General features: G+C 44.8%; 1 pseudogene; it reads left to right on the top strand.

The window, feature by feature from the left end:
- LOC118369158 (dedicator of cytokinesis protein 11-like) overlaps nucleotides 1-22,068 on the top strand; it is a 65,871-nt pseudogene that overhangs the window by 3,034 nt on the left and 40,769 nt on the right.

Below are 22,068 nucleotides of genomic sequence, written 5' to 3'. Positions count from 1 at the left end.
AATTGTTTGTGGACATAGAAGGAAGTTATTGTGAACTATTGAACTCTGCGTATTACGGCTGTTACAATAGTGGAGGAATGCCAACATTATGCAGCTGTGTGTGTGTGGAAATGCGTTGGAGGACTTTCACAGTTGGGGGAATTTATTTTCCAATTAGGAAATTGTCCTTTTGAAAACATTATGTTCTCATATGCCCCTGAAATGCAGAGAGATTTGGAAGGCTTGTACAGCAGAAAGCGGTGGGAGTCAGCCTGGCTATTCTCCAGTTTCCCCCGCAACACAGTGAAGGGAGTTAGAAAGACACCAGAGTTAGTACGAAAAGCTGCATTTTATAAGGAAATGCCTCCCCTCCCTCAGCTCATTAGGACATTGCTCAACTTGGAAGAGTGGAACATTAAAGTACACTCATCCAAGGTTTTTGTGCAGATAGCCAAGTACATAACTCTCGGAGTATCAGATATCACATAACTTCCACTAATATCAGATGTCATTATCCGAATCGTACAGTAGGCTATCTGGTAAGTACTCCTTTCGACTGACACCTCTCTCGCCCAATCAGATGAGGACAGCAGCAGCCAGGGAAAGGGAGAGAGCCTATTGGAGAGTCTGGGGAGGAGCCTACACCCTGAACTCATAAAGGTCAGTGTTATCAGAGTAGAGATGTGCTGCAAGGCTACTGTCAGCTATGCTTATAGCTGCTTATATATTTTATAAAAGATCAGTATGAATGTATCCTTTTTGCCTTATTTTTGTACTAAGCACCAGGGCCCGTATTCACAAAAAGGGATGATCTAGGATCAGGTTTTGCCGTGTAAGAAGGGAGACCTGATCCAAGATCGGCACTCCTACTCTGAGAAGCTTGGTGAATGCGGGCCCTGATAAATAATCAATGTTTGGCACTCCACTAAGACATAGCCTCCAGTGCTAATAGATTCAGTCTGGTGTGTGTTGGTAGTGTGATTTGTTCTGACTTGCGCTCTTCACCTCTGGTTTCATTAGTGGCTGTGCTGTATTGTAGTAGTAGTGAATATGTATTAACCCTCATCTACTACACACAAGGTTGTGAACCGAGCCCGGTACATGGTAGAAAAGGTTTTATAGGGTTATTCAGACTCAGAGCACCCAGATGTAGGATCTTTAATTTGAGTTAGTTTGCTACAGCTTGAAAGCAAACGACTATCCTGCAGCAACAGGAAATGTGGATTATAATTGATGGACATTTTTGTAGGGGTTGATACGTTTTTTTCATGAGGGAAAATCAAGTCTGAAATGTGAGTGGAAGTGACAAACTTCAGAAGCCTTTTTAAACCTCAAATACACTACACGTTTTAAATGTCCCACAACAGATGAAATGAAGGTTCTACATCTGTATCCTGTTTCTCTTGGACAAAAAAGTAAAGCCCTCTTAAATAGTTCTATTCAAATACTGTATGTGTAAGCAGTAATATAAGCAGTAATGATCATTGATAAGGCACGTGCACTAGATAATTCATTCTCTAGTCAGTTAGAGAAACACAATACCTCCACCTGATATACATAGGCTATATTATGTCTAGTCATTTATGTGACGGTCACTGAGCTTTGATACTTTACACTATCAGGGAACCACAGTTTACAAGCTCCCTTTTATCTGTAGCAGGTCCCTAATGTATAGTACATCCTGTAACCCTGGACATAACAACGGTACAGTACCTTTATCCCATAGAGACCTCACTGCTTTAATGTATCTATAAACCCAGAGCAGCACATGGAGAACAAAGAGAGCTGTAATCTCTGTGTGATGAGGCTTTTTTAACTGGCTCCTCTGAGATGACACAGCTCTCCCCTTCATAGAGGACCTGGTTATCTCTACTGTCTGTCTGGGGGTGGATGGTGTGAGAGGAGGCGAGTAAATGAGAGGGGGATTTAGGACAAGAGAGGGGGGTGGTGGAGTTCTCTGTCGAGCTCCGCTGTGACCTGAAGCTGTATGTGTCTGTTCTTACTTCTTTTTGTCTTCTTCCGTCTCTCTGCAGTATGCTAGGGAAACAGACCAGCTCAATAAACTCAACACGAATGAAGGGAGACTAAAGCTGTTCTCTCTGGACCCTGAAACACAGGTTAGCACGGTCTGTTTTACTCTATTTATTTCCAATAGGACTGGCGCCGATAGATAGGGCAGCCGTGCATCTCGTCCCTAGGCAACTTTTTAAAATGTTATTTCTTACATTATTAGCCCAGAACATTTTTTGTGTTATTACATACAGCCAGGAAGAGCTTTTGGATATCAGAGCCGTCATAACTCACCAGCATTACGACCAGGAATACGACTTTCCTGAATCGGTTCCTTTGTTCGTACCCCCCAGAGCAATTGAACTGATTCCAGAGGCTGATCGAAAACACCACCGGCGAAGAAGAGATATTCAGAGTGGACTTCTAGTCCGACTCAGGAGGCGCGTACAACACCCACCGCTTCCGATTATATTCCCTTCCTATAGGCAGAAACTCAAACAGGAAGTACCCATCCTAAGGACTATTCAACGCTGGTCTATACACTGATATGGTGACTGAGTTTATTTGTCTATTAAGAAGTGTATAGGAGATCTTGTTCCCACATGTGCCTTTTAAAATCTACCCTAACCAGAAACCAGCATTTTCACAAAACTGAAAGCGCGATCCACCGCATTTAACCATGGCAAGGTGACTGGGAATGTGGCCGAATGCAAACAGTGTAGTTATTCCCTCCGCAAGGCAATCAAACAAGCGAAATGTCAGTATATAACAAGCGAAAGGTCGCCCGTTTTGAGGATAACACAGTCCCATGACATGGCCCACTACCAAGGACTGTGGGCTCTCCTTCTCTGTGGCATACGTGAGTAAGACATTTAAGCATGTTAACCCTTGCAAGCATGTTAACCCTCCCTAGCTGCGTCCTCAAAGCATGCGCAGACCAGCTGGCTGGAGTGTTTATGGACATACTGTATTCAATCTCTCCCTAACCCAGTCTGCTGTCCCTATATGCTTCATGATGGCCACCATTGTTCCTGTACCCAAGAAATCAAAGGTAACTGAACTAAATGACTATCACCCCGTAGCACTCACTTCTGTCATTATGAAGTGCTCTGAGAGACTAATCAAGGATCATATCACCTCCACCCTACCTGACACCCTAGACCCACTTCAATTTTCTTACCGTCCCACTAGATACACAGATTATGCAATCGCCATCACACTGCCCACTGACCTAACCCATCTGGACAAGAGGAATACCTATGTAAGAATGATGTTCATTGACTACAGCTCAGCATTCAACACTATAGTACCCTCCAAGCTCATCATTAAGCTTGAGGCCCTGGGTCTCAACCCCGCCCAGTGCAATTAGGTCCTGGGCTTCCTGATGGGCCGCCCATAGGCGGTGAAGGTAGGAAACAACATCTCCACTTCGCTGATCCTCAACACTGGGCCCCACAAGGGTGCGTGCACAGCCCCCTCCTGTACTCCCTGTTCACCCATGTGTGGCAAAGCACGCCTCCAACTCAATCATCAAGTTTGCAGACGACGCAACAGTAGTGGGACTGATTACCAACAATGACGAGACAACCTACAGGGAGGAGGTGAGGGCCCTGGGAGTGCGGTGCCAGGAAAATAACCTCTCACTCAACGTCAACAAAACAAAGGAGCTGATCGTGGACTTCAGGAAACAACCCCCTATCCACATCAACGGCACTGCAGTGAAGAAGGTGGAAAGCTTCAAGTTCCTCGGCGTACACATCGCTGACAAACTGAAATGTTCCACCCACACAGACAGTGTGGTGAAGAAGGCTTCAATTTCAGGAGGCTGAAGAAATCTGTCTTGGCACCTAAAACCCTCACAAACTTTTACCAATGCACAATTGAGAGCATCCTGTTGGACTGTATCACCCCCTGGTACGGCAACTGCACCACCCGCATTCGCAGGGCACTCCAGAGGGTGGTGCCGTCTGCCCAACGCATCACTGGGGGCAACTACCTGCCCTCCAGGACACCTACAGCACTCGATGTCACAGGAAGGCCAAAAAGATAATCAAGGACAACAACCACCCAAGCCACGGCCTGTTCACCCCGCTATCATCTAGAAGGTGAGGTCAGTACAGGTGCATCAAAGCTGGGACCGAGAGACTGAAAAACAGCTTCGATCTCAAGGCCATCAGGCTGTTCAATAGCCGTCACTAGCATATTAGAGGCTGCTGCCTTTATACATTTACTTGAAATGACTGGCCACTTTAATAATGGAACACTAGTCACTTTAATAATGTTTACATATTTTGCATTACTCATCTCATGTATATACTGTATTCTATTCTACTGTATCGTCTCAATTAGAGAATGTCTGTGTATGTACATTGGATGTGTTTCCATGACGATAGATGCCAGAAGCTAACCAACATTCCCTCCTTAATCTTTCTTCCTGACCTCCCTCTCCTCCTTCCCCTCCACATCCTCCTCTCTCTCCTCCCGCCTCTCCACTCCTTTCCACTTCTTCCTCCCCTCTCCCCTGCAGAGGTTGGACTTCTCGGGTATAGAGTGAAGCCGTTTGAGGAGTGTTTTGGCCGACGCATCGCCGTCAGCTGCCATGACCTCGCCTTCTGCCTGCAGGGCTGTGTCAACGAGAGTGGGGATGGGGTTCTCACCAATGTAAGGTCACAGACACACATCCTTCTGCTCCAGCGTATGTCACCACTACACCTCGACAGAATAGATACAAAATGAACATCAGGCTTTTCATTTTTCACGCTGTATATTCATCTTATGTTGATATTGTTATTTGATCTGTTTAAGTATAACAAGTTTTATCCTAAAATAGTACATATTTTAATGTAAATACTTGTAAATACAAATTACACTACAGAGACCTATGTCATGATCCACATTCACATTTCCTGATGAATGTAATTAGCTAGCATTCTGCTGTGAGGTGAATGCAGTGCCTCTTTTGACATCAGCCAGCAGTATAGAGAGCACACTAGTGAGTACTCCCTCTCTCCCTCCTTCAGAGTGGATTATCGTAGACATGAAACACAGTGATGAATAACTTCATGCCCACTAGAGCATTTATAGAGCTGGGGGGGCAGTTGGGGATGTTGGCTGACCGACATCTGCGTGGTTAGGAAATAGTTCTGCTCTCCTCCTCCCATCTTAAACTCAAACATAGATAGGCTGAATGGTTCCTGAAAGGAATGGCCATCATTCAATATGCTTATATCTACATAAGTGCACATACACTCAGACACACACGCTCTTTGTTTGTACCTCGTAAATGCACACAGACACACTCTCCCACACACACACACACACTCACTTTCCCATCTACCTCTGTTACCCAGGTGGAGCCGTTCTTCATCAGCCTGGCTCTGTTTAATGTGTCTAAGAGCTGTAAGGAGGAGGAGGGGTGAAAGGAGGAGTGAACAGTGATGCAGGGAATGGGAATGGTCTGCCCATTCTACAGAGGGTGTCTGAGTCTCTGCTGCGTTCCCCTACTCAGGTAGGACCATAGTGACCTTACCTGCCATATACCCTGTGTGTTGGCTTGTGTTGTGTTGAGGTTTGTTTAAACACACACACACATATGAGTAGGCTAAATCATGCTTGTGTTTCTGTAGAAATTATGGTGGGATCACAGAATCCCAAGATTAGAAATGTAGTCTCTCTCCCTTATTTGATATAAATACATTAAGGTGACATTCTTAATTAGTTAAACTGCCGTGGCAGTTTGGGATATTACAACAACAAAGAGGTTACTGCAAACAACGAACTCTCCTTTTTTTCCCTCTGACATCATTACAGGCTTGATAGAACAACAGAATATGTACTGCAATTAGCTTTCACCACGCTGCCGGAGGCTTCTCTTCTCCGTTTCTCCTCCCTTTCAACAACAAGACAAAAACAATAACTGTTACACAGATGCAGGGAGTCAGGAAGCAGGTGCAGTTAATGCAGTTGCAGTTAATGCAGTTTAATGATAGCGAACATGGAGCGATACAAACCAAGAGAAGCGTCTGACAGAGAAACATTAACAATACTACCTGATGACTGATAACAGAGTGCTATACAAAGGGTAAATAATCAAGTGAGTAATGAAGTCCAGGTGTGACTGATGATGAGACGCAGGTGTGTGTAATGATGGTTGCCAGGTGTACATAAAGATGGGTTGCCAGGACCCGTGCTTAGACCGGTGATGTCGAGCGCCGGAGCGGGAGTAGACGTGACGATACAAAGGCGCTGGGGGGCGAACAGTGGGCTGTTTCACTTAATACAGATTCCATCTTTTAGATTTTCAGTTGATGAGACAGGGAAGAGTCTCCCCTTTTGAAGATAAACTCAGTCGGGGTCTCAACTTACTAGGTAGAATACACAAGGTGCAATTTCGAAACTTGGTTGTGCATCAGCAGTTTTTCTCTTATGTCAGTCACTTAATTAGCACAAGTCAGCAAAACACATTTTGATAAGTAAGTTAGTCTAGCGGCTAGCTATCTAAACCTGTGGTAATTACGGTCGAATTAGAGCCCGGGGGGCCCCCATTTGATATTGTCTTCGTCAGTCTCACTCAGGTGTTAAAACTGCAAACATTTCTCGCCACCTGCAGGAAATAAGCTGTAAAACCACGCCACATTGCAAAATTAGTAGAATTACATGATATGAACACTAAAACTGCTGACTCAAGACGGGACGGCCAGGCATCCGTGCGTTTGAGTCCCTTTCTGCGTGATGAAACTTTCTTGCTCCTTTCTGAAACAAGGGAGAGGCTAGTCGGGTGGATTTGGTTCAGTCAGTCATCTTAATTAACCCTTCCCAGCTAGCTAGTTTACTGCTTGTAGCTAGAAACTTGAGCGAGGAAAAAGTTGTGACTTCCGAGTGTTCAGAATCATAGTTTTTTTTTTTTCATTAATTGTTTCTATTTTTTTTGTACTAAAATATAACGTTAGACGTTAATGCCGTAGTGAAGGACACTGTCGGCTTGCAGCACAAACTCTACCCATTGAGTAGTGTGGACTGTATCACGGTGACATCCAGATGGTTACTTCCAATATTACAAGTTAATTATCGTGTAGACTGCTATCCTACTCAACATAAAATCAAGTGGGATGAAACAAATTGGTGATGGTGACCCGGACCAGGCCCAAATCCCTGACATATGATGAAGGAAGAGGTGGCGTTATGGAGGCCAGCGTGCGGGATACCTGACAAGACTACGTTGGCGAGTGGACAGACCGCCTCTACCCTCTGTTCTATTGGCAAACGTGTAATCACCGGCAGAATAAGCTGGACGAGCTCTGTTTGAGACTATCCTATCAAAGGGACATGAAGAACTGTACTTTACTGGGTTTGCTGTGCATCGGCAGGACAGAAGGGTAGGGTCCGGAAAAAGCTCCGTGGGGGTCTCTTTGTTAACAACAGCTGGTGCGCAATCTCTAATATTAAGGAATGTCTCTGGGTTCTGCTCGTTTAAGGTATGATACCTCATGATAAACCACGTGTGTGGGAAGACAAGACAAGACAAAACAAATGGAAAATGAAAGGTGGATTGGCGATGGCTAGAAGACCGGTGACATCGACCGCCGAACGTCGCCCGAGCAATGAGAGGGACCGACTTCGGATGAAGTCGTGACATCTGTAGACCATGCTATTTACCAAAACAGTTTTCAGGTCATAACACACACACACACTCACACACTCCTGCTGGGCCCATTAACAGGATTACACAGGAGCAATACTGACAGTGCCCAGCAGTAAATCACAGTACATAATCTGACCACTACAGTTCTGAACCTCCCACCCCTAGACTTGAAACATAACAGCAAGAACATAGGCAAGGGTGGATGGAACACGACTGCAGAATACCCTGTGAAATGGAAATAATGGAAAATCACTGTGGATAACATCTAGACCCAGAAACAGAATGAAGAACAGAGCATCAAACAGAATAGAATCAATCAAGACAATGGTCATTCTCACTCTCATTGGTCAAACAATGCATGGTGATGACACAAAAAAATGGAACTTGATTAAGCTCTTGCCCAGTTTGTGCGTGTGGACCTAGCGAAGTCTAACAGGACACCGAGAAATAGACCGTAATCGCAGAAATAGGCTGTCTGTTTATAGACACGGAGGCCAGCAGATCACAGTGAAATTGAGGTGCTGTTTGGGTGTAGTCCAAGGACAGCCTCCTTCAACCCTCAGCCCTCAACTCTCTCTACTGCATCGGTCAGCAGCAGCAGCACAACGGTAGTTAAGGCGTGGTACTGGTACAGGTACTAATACTGGCAGGCTCCCCTTAGTCAGGTCCCTTATTAATGTCCCATCTCTCTGGTACTGGCATTGGCAGACTTACTTCCGCCAGCTTTAGACATATTTATATTGTGAATAAAGTGTTGTTTTAAGGGTGTCGGCCATGTAACTGTGTTGTGGTAGCAGACATTAGCTAGGCCACGCCGTACTGTCATTAGCCAAGCCACAGCTAGAGCATTTGAATGGAACTCATTATTTCACAGCTGATGTATATTTACTGATCCAAATGTCCCATTCATGTCTCAAGAACTCCACTCTTACTGTGCTGCCACTCCCAGGAATATCATGGTTTTGTGTGTGCGTTTGTGCTCGCACATGACACTGTGAGAGCCACGGTTGGCTTCATATCGCTGACCCCATAATAGTTTGAGTTCTGTTTGGGTTTCCTCTATAACTTCAACCACAAACGACAGCCAGCTAGCCACTTCCCTGCCTGAAGTTTAATAGCAATGTTTTCCACCACTAAGGTCTGCATCATGTTTAACAGCCTCATCCTCCTCCCTCCATCTGTCTTCTCATCTAGGTTATATTAGATACACAGTCTTAAACACTCCTCCCCCCATCTGTCTTCTCATCTAGGGTATATTAGATACACAGTTTTAAACCCTCCTCCCCCCATCTGTCTTCTCATCTAGGGTATATTAGATACACAGTTTTAAACCCTCCTCCCCCCATCTGTCTTCTCATCTAGGGTATATTAGATACACAGTTTTAAACCCTCCTCCCCCCATCTGTCTTCTCATCTAGGGTATATTAGATACAGTTTTAAACCCTCCTCCCCCATCTGTCTTCTCATCTAGGGTATATTAGATACAGAGCCTTAAACCCTCCTCCCCCATCCGTCTTCTCATCTAGGGTATATTAGATACACAGTCTTAAACTCTCCTCCCCCGATCTGTCTTCTCATCTAGGGTATATTAGATACACAGTCTTAAACTCTCCTCCCCCCCGATCTGTCTTCTCATCTAGGGTATATTAGATACACAGTCTTAAACCCTCCTCCCCCATCTGTCTTCTCATCTAGGGTATATTAGATACACAGTTTTAAACCCTCCTCCCCCCATCTGTCTTCTCATCTAGGGTATATTAGATACACAGTTTTAAACCCTCCTCCCCCCATCTGTCTTCTCATCTAGGGTATATTAGATACACAGTCTTAAACCCTCCTCCCCCCATCTGTCTTCTCATCTAGGGTATATTAGATACACAGTCTTAAACCATCATCCCTCCGTCCCTCTCCTCTAGGGTATCTTCTCAGTGACCAACCCCCATGCTGATATTTTCCTGGTGGCCAGAGTGGCGAAGGTCCTACAGAATGGCATTACACACTGTGCTGTGCCCTACATCAAGACCTCAGACATCAACAAGGTTTGTCTGTTGCGTGTGTCTGTTTGCCGCTTCAGATGTCAACAAGGTCCTTTCCTTCGTGCCTCTCTCAACCATATTACTGATATTGCTATTATTAGACCATGTGTCAGAGACAGGACTTACATAACCCCCCACCCCAAAAAAAAAACAATGGTTCGAGAGCTACTTTTTAAAGTGTCTTTTTAAATTGAATTGCTTCCTATTGTGGTCTCAGTTCCATCATGATCAATTGAGTTGCTGTTCCACTGTTATAAATCATAAAGCCTGTGTTATCACCTATACATTGGTCTCATTGTGTTCCCCTTCAGACAGCCCAGAAGGTTCTGAAGGCTGCCAAGCAGACGTGTCAGCGCCTGGGCCAGTATAGGAAGCCCTTCGCCTGGGCTGCCAAGTAAGACACAGATTTGACAGATTTTAACTCATACACACTACCAACTCACGTTGTGCTATCATACGGCAGATGAGTAGAATGTACACACCACAATCTCAATGTGCTCTCCTACACTAAATGTAATGTATCCAATATAATAAGAAGTGAGTCAAATCAATGAAAATGTTATTAGTCACATGCCCCCGAATACAACAGGTTGGCCTTAGAGTGGAATGTTTACTTACGAGTCCCTAACCAACAATGCAGTTAAAAAATATATATATTCGTAATAAGAATAAATAAAAGTGACAAGTAATTAAAGAGCAGCAGTAAAATAACAATAGCAAGACTATATACAGGGGGGTACTGGTACAGAGTCAGTGTGCGGGGGCACCGGTTAGTTGAGGTAATATGTACATGTAGAGTTGTTATCATCTATACATAGTCACTTTAATAACAGAGAGTAGCAGCGGTGTAAAAGACGGGGCAATGCAAATAGTCTGGGAAGCCATTTGATTAGATGTTCAGGAGTCTTATGGCTTTGGGGTAGAATCTGTTTAAAAGCCTCTTGGACCTAGACTTGGCACTCCGGCACCGCATGCCGTGCGGTAGCAGAGAGAGCAGTCTGACTAGGGTGGCTGAGTCTTTGACCATTTTTAGGGCTTTCCTCTGACACCGCCTGGTATAGAGGTCCCGGATGGCAGGAAGCTTTGCCCCAGTGATATACTGGGCCATACGCACTACCCTCTGTAGTGCCTTGCAGTCAGAGGTTGAGCAGTTGCCATACCAGGCAGTCATGCAACCAGTTAAGATGCTCTCGAGGATGCAGCTGGATAACCTTTCGAGGATCTGAGGACCCATGCCAAATCTTTTCAGTCTCCTGAGGGGGGAATAGGTTTTGTCTTGCCCTCTTCACAACTATCTTGGTGTGCTTGGACCATGTTAGTTTGTTGGTGATGTGGTCACCAAGGAACTTGAAGCACTCAACCTGCTCCACTACAGCCCCGTCGAAGAGAATGGGGGTGTGCTCATCTCCTTTGTCTTGATCACGTTGAGGGAGAGGTTGTGGTCCTGGCACCACATGGTCAGGTCTCTGACCAACTCCCTATAGGCTGTCTTTTCGTTGTCTGTGATCAGGTCTACCACTGTTGTGTCATCGGCAAACTTAATGATGGTGTTGGAGTCGTGCCTGGCCGTAAAGTCATGAGTGAACAGGAAGTACAGGAGGGGACTGAGCACGCACCCCTGAGGGGTCCGTGTGTTGAGGATCAGCGTGGCGGATGTGTTAACTACCCTTACCACCAGGGTGTGGCCCGTCAGGAAGTCCAGGATCCAGTTACAGAGAGAGGTGATTAGTCCCAGGGTCCTTAGCTTTGTGATGAGCTTTGAGGGCACTATGGTGTTGAATGCTGAGCTGTAGTCAATGAATAGCATTCTCACATAGGTGTTCCTTTTGACCAGGTGGGAAAGGGCAGTGTGGAGTGCAATAGAGATTGCATCATCTGTGGATCTGTTGGGGCGTTATGCAAATTATAGTGGGTCTAGGGTTTCTGGGATAATGGTGTTGACACCATCCATATTCAAACATTTGCCTTAACTAGTGTTGTTTTAGCCTGTCGTTTACATTAGATTGAATGATAAGTCAACGTGTTAGTGGTTAATTGAATTAGTTGATTATGGTTGATGACGAGTTATATTGATTAGTTGTGTATGCATTTATAAAGCCTTTATAACAGCTACTTTAGACATTCTAACATCGATTGCTCTAATGTCCTCCCTTCTTCTTCCTCAGACACGGTGACCTCGTCCTACATCCCAGTCAAGCCCTTTGAGGAGGAGTGTGAGGGTCTCTGTGGAGATCGAGGAGTTTCTCCCTGAGGAGGCCAAGTACCCCTTCACTGTCTTCAAGAACCACCTGTATGTCTATCCCCTGCAGCTGAAATACGACAACCAGAAGAGCTTCTCCAAGGTGGGGGAGAAGAGGGAGGGAGAAGAGGGAGGGAGGGAGAAGAGGGAGGGAGGGGGAAGAGGGAGGGAGAAGAGGGAGAAGAGGGAGGGAGGGAGGGAGAAGAGGGAGGGAGGAAGGGGAGAGGGAAAGCGAGAGAGAGAGAGAGAGAGAGAGGGAGATTGTTTTAGTCATCAGTGTGGAAATAGCAACACCAAACCAAGCATTGAGGGCATTTGGTTATTGTGTTTACAGCTCACTACTTCTTGACTGTCCTCCTTCCTGTGGGAGTTATTGTGTTGACTGAAGTGTCTTTTATCATTCCAGGCAAGAAACGTAGCGGTGTGTGTGCAGTTCAGAGACTCGGACGAAGAAGGCGCGGCCCCTCTAAAGGTGAGCGTTTGTTTTGGATGGGAGGTGTTTGAGGTGGTGAAAATAACTGGGAGTCCCTAGGAAAGAAGACAAACTGCTGATAAAGTCCAACTCAGTGGAGTGGCAGAGTGGTTGCCAAAAAATAGAGGAGAGAAAAAAACTCTGACCAAAGCCAGTTATTACAGCTGGCAAGGAGAACTAATGAGATCACTTACTCACTCACTCACACATTGAGCAACATCCACACACGTAGAATATTTCTGGGTGGAAACGGCTAAAGAATTGTTTTTTAGATGGAATGATTAGATGGAATGATAGCCAATGGTTTAGGAAGCTAGCATTTACAGTACCGTACTGTAGACCTAAGTTCTGCCTGTTTTAGTTGTTTGTTGCTGTGCTGGTCTTTTCTGTACTCTCACCCCACTCTGAAGATAAGACTACATGCTGGAGATTCCAGTCCTTCTAGCCAGGGAAAGGGTCCTCAGCATCACTGTGTAATCACCGTACTTTCACATGTTGTTGCAGCAGGAACAGGGCTTCTAAATGCACAACTTTTTCCATGCTGGTACACAACCCATAATCATGTGATCTGAAACTGTCTCTTCCCTCGACTGAGCTGTTAATTTGAGCTCTGCTCTCTCTGTTCTTTCAGAGGACCTCCGCCGCTCTCATAGGCTGTCGCAAATGGCACCCTATTCCCAGGGTAGTGCCTTACTTCTGACACTACTTTTCACCAGAGCTGCTCAAACGCTGTGCCCTACTTAGGGAATAGGATGCCATTTGGGACCTAGCCCGAGGCTCTGCTTCTCGTCTCTGCAGTAATGAGGAATGACCAAAGTAATCAATGTCCTAATTACCGTTCTGAACGGATCCCCCTCTCCTCCTCACTGTGTCTGGCGTGAGAGAGTTCTCCTTTCATTAACTCAAATCTCACCTCTAACTGACACTGGTGAACAGCTAGTTTTCCCCATTCTTCTTACAGATGTTGTTTGCTTGTGTTGCAAGTTCTGCCATGAGAGACTAGCGTTGTATTTTAGATGTGATTATACAGTTCTTTGAAACCATTTCTGTCTAGTTATTATCTGTGCTCACAGATTGCTGTAGACTTACTCACTGGCATACCCTAACATCGAAGGATGAGCAGTAGATGACTAATAATGTATGTATGTGTGTGTGTTTCAGTGTATCTACGGAAAGCCAGGGGAGACACTCGTCACCACCAGTGCCTGTGCGGCCGTCCTCCACCACAACCAGAACCCTGAGTTCTATGACGAGGTGAGTGAGACCCTTGCTCAATAAACCTGACCTGCCAAGCCCCCCCTCCCATGGTTCACATCTACAAAACAGTTAAACAGTTGAGTTTGAACAATGCAGCATGCCTTGTCAAAGCTTTACTATAGGGGAAGGAGTTGAAAAGTTGGTGTTTTTAAAGCCTATTTAAAACATGGTCGGTCTACAGTATTATTCTATTGAAGTCCAGTCCACCAGTTATTTCCGGGTTAATCCTGTAACTCTGCCTCACACTGGGCTAGTCAGACACCCACCAGAGCCTCGCTGGCCAGGGAAAAGGGAGGGAGAGGTGAGGACAGGAGACTATCTCAGACCCACGGGAGCGGGGGCATCTTGTGTTTGGTATATGGATTAGACTCCACACACCCTCACCATCCAAGCCCCCCCTTTTCTTTACTCTCCAGTGACCAATTCCTGGACCAATACCCCATGCCTTGCTGAATAGTTAACTAAATGAGTTCCAGTGAGTTATGAGGAAGACCAGCTTCAACAAGTGAAAGGACAGCACTATTGATGTTGACACATGATCAAGTCATACTGAGAATGATGGTTTAATTGGCGTTAGTTTAATACTATGCCATGGGCTGTCTGTTATTTCCTGTGAAGCAGAGCGCACGTGCAGGCAGACTGAACATTATACTACTCACTGTTACTGCCCCCTTGTGGGGAGAGTAGGAAGAATTGAGCTTTTTGACCAAATTGTTAAAATGTTACATTTTTGTCATTTAGCAGATGCTCTTATCCAGAGCGGCTTACAGTCGTGAGTGCATACATCTTCATACTTTTGATTGGGTTCCTATGAACATTATCACTAATATTAATGACTGATTGTTTCCCTACCTATACAGGTAAAGATTGAGCTGCCAGTCCATGTTCATGAGAAACACCACATCCTCTTTACCTTCTACCACATCAGCTGTGAGATCAGTACCAAGACCAGCACCAAGAAGATAGAGGGAGTCCAGTCCCTGGGTAAGACTAGGAGCGGTCTTTGTGTGAATGTGTTTTATTTCTTTTTTTGAGGGTGTGCGTGTGCGTGTGTCTGTTTAGTGTATTTATCTTGAGTGTGTGTATCTACCGTCTACCTCCATTACCTTAGACGTCCATCTCTCTCTGTAACAGTGGGCTACTCCTGGGCCCCTCTGTTGTAAGATGGCAGGATGCAGTCTATAGAGCACAGCTGCCTGTGTCTGCCACCCTGCTCCCTGGATACCTGTATGACAAGACCCAGGACGCCAAGAAGGTACAACCCTCTGGGCACTGGAGAGAACCTGGGGTCAGGGAAGAGGTTTCTCCTGCTTGTATGCTAGTGGCATATGACTGAGATGACATTGATTAAAACATTTGCAGAAAATTATTATTATGAAAAACTATTAGGGGTGTAATGGTACACGTATTTGGTACGGGGACCTCGGTTTTGTCCGCACTGAACCCGAATGAATACATTTTTTTAAATAAAAAAATATAAAATCAAACAGTATGCCGATAGGCTATGTTTACACTGCGTTGTAGGCCTGTGCCTCTTGAGTAAGTCTGAGCTGAAAAAAACAAAACATTTCAGGCTATTCCATTAAAACGACTGCAGCATCTTTGCACGTTGTAATAAAAGTTTGAATCTTAATTGATGCATTTCAAATTATGTTTTTGTGAGGCGCAGCCGGGAACTAAACTGAGCAAAAAAAGAAACGAGATGAGCCTGTAGGAAGGGTACCACATGAGGGAGGAGGATGTCCTCCCTGTAACGCACAGCGTTGAGATCGCCTGCAATGACAACAAGCTCAGTCCCATGATGCTGTGACACACCGCCCCAGACTATGACGGACCCTCCACCTCCAAATCGATCCCGCTCCAGAGTACAGATCTCGGTGTAACGCTCATTCCTTCGACGATAACCCAGAATCCGACCATCACCCCTGGTGAGACAAAACAGTCACTCGTCAGTGAAGAGCACTTTTTGCCAGTCCTGTCTGGTCCAGCGATGGTGGGTTTGTGCCCATAGGCGACGTTGTTGCCAGTGATGTCTGGTGAGGACCTGCCTTACAACAGGCCTACAAGCCCTCAGTCCAGCCTCTCTCAGCCTATTTTGTGCGTTCCTGGTGTAACTCTGGCAGTTGTTGTTGCCATCCTGTACCTGTCCCCCAGGTGTGATGTTCTGATGTACTGATCCTCTGCAGGTGTTGGTACACGTGGTCTGCTCCTGCGAGGACGATCAGCTGTCCGTCTTGTCTCCCTGTAGCGCTGTCTTCAGTGTCTCACAGTACGGACATTGCAATTTATTGCCCTGGCCACATCTGCAGTCCTCATGCCTCCTTGCAGCATGCCTAAGGCACGTTTACACAGTTGAGCAGGGACCCTGGGCATCTTTATTTTGGTGTTTTTCAGAGTCCGTAGAAAGGCCACTTTAGTGTTCTAAGTTTTCATAACTGTGACTTTAATTGTCTAATTGTCTTAACAACCGTTCCACAGGTGCATGTTCATTAATTGTTTATGGTTCTTTGAACAAGCATGGGAAACAGTGTTTAAACCCTTTACAATGAAGATCTGTGAAGTTATTAGGATTTATTTGGATTTTTACGAGTTATCTTTGAAAGACAGTGCCTTGAAAAAGGGACGTTTCTTTTAGTTCTGTACAATGTCGAGTGGTGGGGTTGATAAACCAGACTTGGAGGATCCTCCATCATTTAAATCTCCAGGTGAGAGACATTTTGTCTTCCCAGTAGATTACTACGGCGATGGACAGAGAGTGGTGGATGAAACATTAACAGTATGTTGCCACGCTCAACGAGAATAGCCTCTGCAGCTGCCAACACCTCAAATATGTTGACACTTTTACACTGACATCACCCCAGTATAACAGAGCAAGATGGAAACGCAAAGAAACAATATTGTCTCCCCTCTCCATTCAAGCAGCCCTTGGCAGCTGATTCTGACCTGGCCAAAGAAATTACAGGAGCGATAGGTAGGCTATTTTTTACAGTCTGGTTTATTGCCGCAGATATGCGCCCGTTCTCTGTGGTTGAGAATAGAGGGTTTCAGCACCTCATGAAAGTGCTCGAGCGACGTTAAGAACGTCCTTCTTTGACCCATTTCAGCAAACAGGCCTGAAATGTCAGCCTGTTTTGGTGGGATGGAGTTTTGGCCTCTCTAGTGACATCTGAAGGAGGCAGTGTCATGGTGCATTCGTAACCAAGTGGGAATTAGGAATTTAACTCCTACGACTGGGATCTTTATGACCGGTCATCACACTCGGAATTCCAACCTTTTAGAGAGCCGACCTGAAGATAACAGTCATGATTTGACCTCGTTTTTTTCCAGAGTTCCCAGTTGTCTTGAATGCACCATAACATCCCAAGCACCCGCTTTCCTGCATGGTGACCTCTGACCTCACCTACTAAGGAAATGGCCTCTGTTACAGTATTTTCAGCAGTTAAATGCAACAACAAAACATTATTTATGAAGAGCAATTTATTAATGTTTTTTTATAAACTCTATATTTGTTTACAAGTGTGATAGCTGTACTTTTGGTTCATAGTTGACACAGCTTGTTGGCCATTAGCCTGTCTGCATTTCTCAACAAATTTCAAATTTAGATGAATGCATCCAACTGGTATTTATGACTTCACAACTGCTAAATTCCCACCTCCCACGTGGTTACAAACACAGCATCAGAATGAAATGCCAGGAACATTATGAATGGCATTTATTTTTCCCGCTGTACCGAAACAAAACCCTCACTCCAAAACCGCAATACGTACCGAACCTTGGCTTTGGTGAACCATTACACCCCTGCACACTATGAGTGATTGAAAAATGCAGGATACTAAAATCACTTTATTGTATTCGTTTTTTTTCTCCTTACAGCCAGCGCCAGATATAAAATGGGTAGAAAACAGCAAGCCACTTTTCAAAGTGAAGACCAATGTAGCTTCAACAATATACCCTGAAGTATGTATTCTACCTTCCAACATTGAAACAACTTGTTAAAGCTATTGTAACAAACACCATAAGACATCTGTGTTCTGTATTTCTCTGTCTAGGATCTGCACCTCCACACGTTCTTCCAGCACTGCCAGCTGATAAGGTCCTCCTCAGAGGGCAACCCAGCAGAACTCATCAAGTATCTTAAGACACTTCTGTTGTGAAGCCTCATTTATGCTATCACTTGGTATTGCTGTCTCTCTGACTTCAATCCTCATATATTTTAACTTAATTTCCTGCTGGTCATGCTCTCTCTCTCTCTCTCTCTCTCTTTGTCTCTCTCTCTCTCTCACTCACAACCCTTTCTCTCTTTCTCGCCATCTCTCTCCCTCCTTCCCTCCCTTCCCTAGTGCCTGCATTTCATGGAGGCTCAGGTGATCATTAAATTCCTCCCCACTGTGCCGATGCAGCTGTTTGAGGTGCTCACCGCGGCAACCAAAGAAGCTCAAGAAACCGCTGTCAACTCCACCCGGTGAGTCTTGACCCCTGTCCCTATGACGTTATCATGATCTGACCCCATGAAATAGTGACCTAGACATAGTCAGAGTTGTGAATGTGAGTTAAAAGTCCATTGATTTGAAAAGGCCTTTTTTCTGTTGTCAAATATAACACAACAGCCACTGTACAGGAGTTTGCTAAACGGCACAAACAGATTTGGGACGAGGTTATTTGAAATGTGTTTTTGGAAGCGTTAAAGGATGTAGGTTGAGGAAAGTAACCATAATATTCTAACTCTTGAGTGTGATTATACACGTCGTTTCCCGGTGCCATGAGGAAGGACTGGAAAACTACCTGCGCTCTTTTCTGAAGGTAAAAACGTCAGGCATCATACACACGACAGTCAATAATCATTTTGGGGCTCCCGAATGGCGCTGCGGTCTAAGTCACTGCATCTCAGTGCTAGAGGTGTCACTACAGACACCCAGGTTTGAATCCAGGCTGTATCACAACCGGCTGTGATTTGGAGTCCCATAGGGCGGTGCACAATTTACCCAGTGTTGTCCGGGGTAGGCCGTCATTGTAAGTAAGAATTTGTTCTTAACTGATTTGCCTAGTTAAATAAAGTTGACATTTAATGAGCAGAATCAATGCCTGATCCTTGCCTTACTGATGAATGTAAAGATGCATAATGCATTTTCAGTTGAAAGTTACTTCAAGTTCATTCATTTCTCATTTGGGATAATGTTCAACATCCCATGGAAAGTGATAATGTGAAGGCTGTGTATTAATACCTATTTCTGTGTTGTGTCCCCAGTATGTGTTTGTGTCTGGGAACTCTGGGAACTCTGGGACCGCTCATGAAGTCCTGGCCACCGCAGTTACAGCCATCCTCAAACAGACAGCAGATTTCAACACCAGCAACAAACTGCTCAAGGTGTGTGTGTGTGTGTGTGTGTGTGTGTGTGTGTGTGTGTGTGTGTGTGTGTGTGTGTGTGTGTGTGTGTGTGTGTGTGTGTGTGTGTGTGTGTGTGTGTGTGTGTGTGTGTGTGTTTACATCCCCATTAGCTTTTGCAGGAACAGCAGCATGCACACACTTTTTTACTTGTTGCGTTCAAGCAAAACATGTAAATTTGCATACTGACCAGCAGGTATCACTGCAGCACATGCAACTGAACCAGCCACTTGTTCCTTGAAAGGGAAAATGGATTCCTTACATTCTTGTGTCACTAATAAGCATGTTTTGACAGCCCACCATGTTTTCGAAACAATTACTTTTGCGCAGTTTTCTATTGTCAGTACACCCAGGATTCCTGCACACGAAGCCGGTATTATAAAGCCCATATTATAGAACCCATTGATGTTTTTTGTTGTTGTCAGACTGTTGATATGATCTTTCTTAGGAAGGATGCATCCCTAATGGCATCGCATTCCCTTTATAGTGCACTACTTTTGACAAGGGCATTATGCAGGCCTCTGGCCCGAGGTAGTGCACTATGAAGTAATAGGGTGGCAATCGGGACGCTATCTAAATGTTTCACAATTGAGCAGTAGGTCTAACTTCTTCTGTCCCTCTTATTCTGTTCTAGTATTCTTGGTTCCTCTTTGAGACAATGGCCAAATCCATGGCCCAGTACCTCCAGAAGGGCAACAGGATCAAGGTTGGTGCACGTTCTATTCTGAATAGTGGTTTATCTTGTGTCCCACATCGAAGATAGTGCACACACCCACACAAAACAGCCATCCCTGACAAGCCCTCAGGTGGAGGGGAACAGTTAGCATTCTTTCTATGCAAATATTTATCATGTGGCACTGCAGTGTTACATTTCACACACACACTTTCCTCACTGCAAAAAATTTGGCAATGAACACTTCCTCATTCTACAGATATGCAAAGTTCAGTTGGTGATAAGGATATTCCTGCTTGTACTCCTATCTTGGCAACAGTTTAGAAACAGGCCCAGTAAAATCCAGACTGAAGCCTTTACTGCAGATAAACTAAGGTTGCATAATATTTACGAGTACATTTGAGGATTTTACAAGTTGTGCACATTTTAGTGAGTCATGTTTAATCTCTTAGGCATCCAGCTATGGTGAAAGAAATCTATTTCTCAATGACCAGAAGGGAACACTTGTTCCTTCCTCCCATCCTATTGGTTAATATAAGATTAGTTTATCTGTAGTTGGGGCGAATCAGAACCACCAATCCACACACTTTATACCCATAGAACATCCATTGAGCTCAATTGGAAAATTGCCTTCCCCAAGTTAAGATTCAGCCCTTATTGAACTGAATTGTCGCTCGGCCCAGAGGTTCACATGCCCCGGGTCACCATCTTGTCGACATCTATAAATGAGTGTGTTGTGTTCTACCAGATGCCCCGTGCCCAGAGGTTTCCAGACAGTTTCCACCAGGTGCTCCAGTCCTTGCTGTTGTCCATCATGCCTCACATCACCATCCGCCATGTTGAGATCCCAGAGGAGGCCCGCTGTGTCAACCTCAGCCTGGCTGTCATCATCAAGGTCAGGCCCCTATACAGTGCCTGAACCATACATTACAAGCCCCCATACATTACCTGAACCATACACTACAAGCCCCCATGCATTGCCTGAACCTTACACTACAGGCCCACATACACTGCCTGAACCATACACTACCTGACCCCATACATTACAGTACCTGAACCATACACTACAAGCCCCCATACATTGCCTGAACCATACACTACCTGACCCCATACATTACAGTACCTGAACTATACACTACATGCCCCCATACATTACAGTACCTGAACCATACACTACAAGCCCCCATACATTACAGTACCTGAACCATACACTACAAGTGGTGAATTCAGTGTACGTGTAAGTGAGGTGTTGTATATGAAAGATGTCCTTGGTGTGCTTAGTTGGTTAGCCCTGGTCTTCTCAATGCCCCGATCTGTGTTTGTCTCCATAGCGCTGTCTGACCTTTATGAACAGAGGCTATGTCTTCAGCCGGGTCAACGACTGACTATATGTGTGCCTTCACACTCAAAGACCCCAAGGTACTCGACGCCAACTACAGTACCAACCACAGTACCTCTTAAATTGTTGATCATTTTATTATATACACGTGTATTATATAGGTCCTGTACAATGACCCTTCTGCTATTGTCGATCATGTATCATAAATGCAACTTGGGAACTAAATCAGCCTGCTGTACAGGTTTCTATAGACAGTAGATGCACATTGACTGTGGGAAATGTGCCCTACATAGAAAATAAGAGTGTGCTATAATGGATCATGAATGATAATAGTATAATTATACAGGCTATACACCTGACTACCGTAACACATGGAACTGTAACTAAGTAAAACTTATACTCTGTTATTGTATCTGATTAACCACATGAGTTCATAAGAAGGGATTGTGTGACACGGACAAGGAGTAATTATTAAGTTATTATTAAGTTCATGAACACCATTCCAACTAGGAAGAAACGAATGGGTTAGGGACTGTGTAAACACATAAGGTCGTTAACCTAGCGTTGAACCTACAGAAACTCAGGAAGTGTACCCTTTTAATCTGTGCTGTGATTTGTTGAGTCAACTCAACTGGCATTAGAAAAAATCCGTTCCATTGCATGAGCCAGTTAGCATCATTTGAATGAACATTCTACATTACCATGGCAATCCAGCATCCGTTGATAGAACATTCCAAAATACCATGGACATGATTGCATCCCAATACCAGACAGCCATTGTGAGTATACAGTACCAGTCAATTGCCAGGGTTAGAGCTTCCATGTCTGTTCTGTTCATTCTCATTTCTAGGCGTGCCACACACAGCCATCTATTACTGAGGTGCATAACTCTGGCCTTGTTCTGCAGTTTATGCTGGTTTTCCTTTCTCCCTGGTCACTTAATGGGAAACTTCACCACTTTTCAACCTCATATTCATCCTCAATATGAGTTTGAAAAGTGGTGAAATTTCCCTTTTAATGTATCAATTAATGTAACATG

The sequence above is a fragment of the Oncorhynchus keta genome, chromosome 35 (genome assembly GCF_023373465.1).
Source record: "Oncorhynchus keta strain PuntledgeMale-10-30-2019 chromosome 35, Oket_V2, whole genome shotgun sequence".
NCBI lineage: Eukaryota > Metazoa > Chordata > Actinopteri > Salmoniformes > Salmonidae > Oncorhynchus > Oncorhynchus keta.
This window is presented reverse-complemented; position numbering and strand designations above follow the sequence as displayed.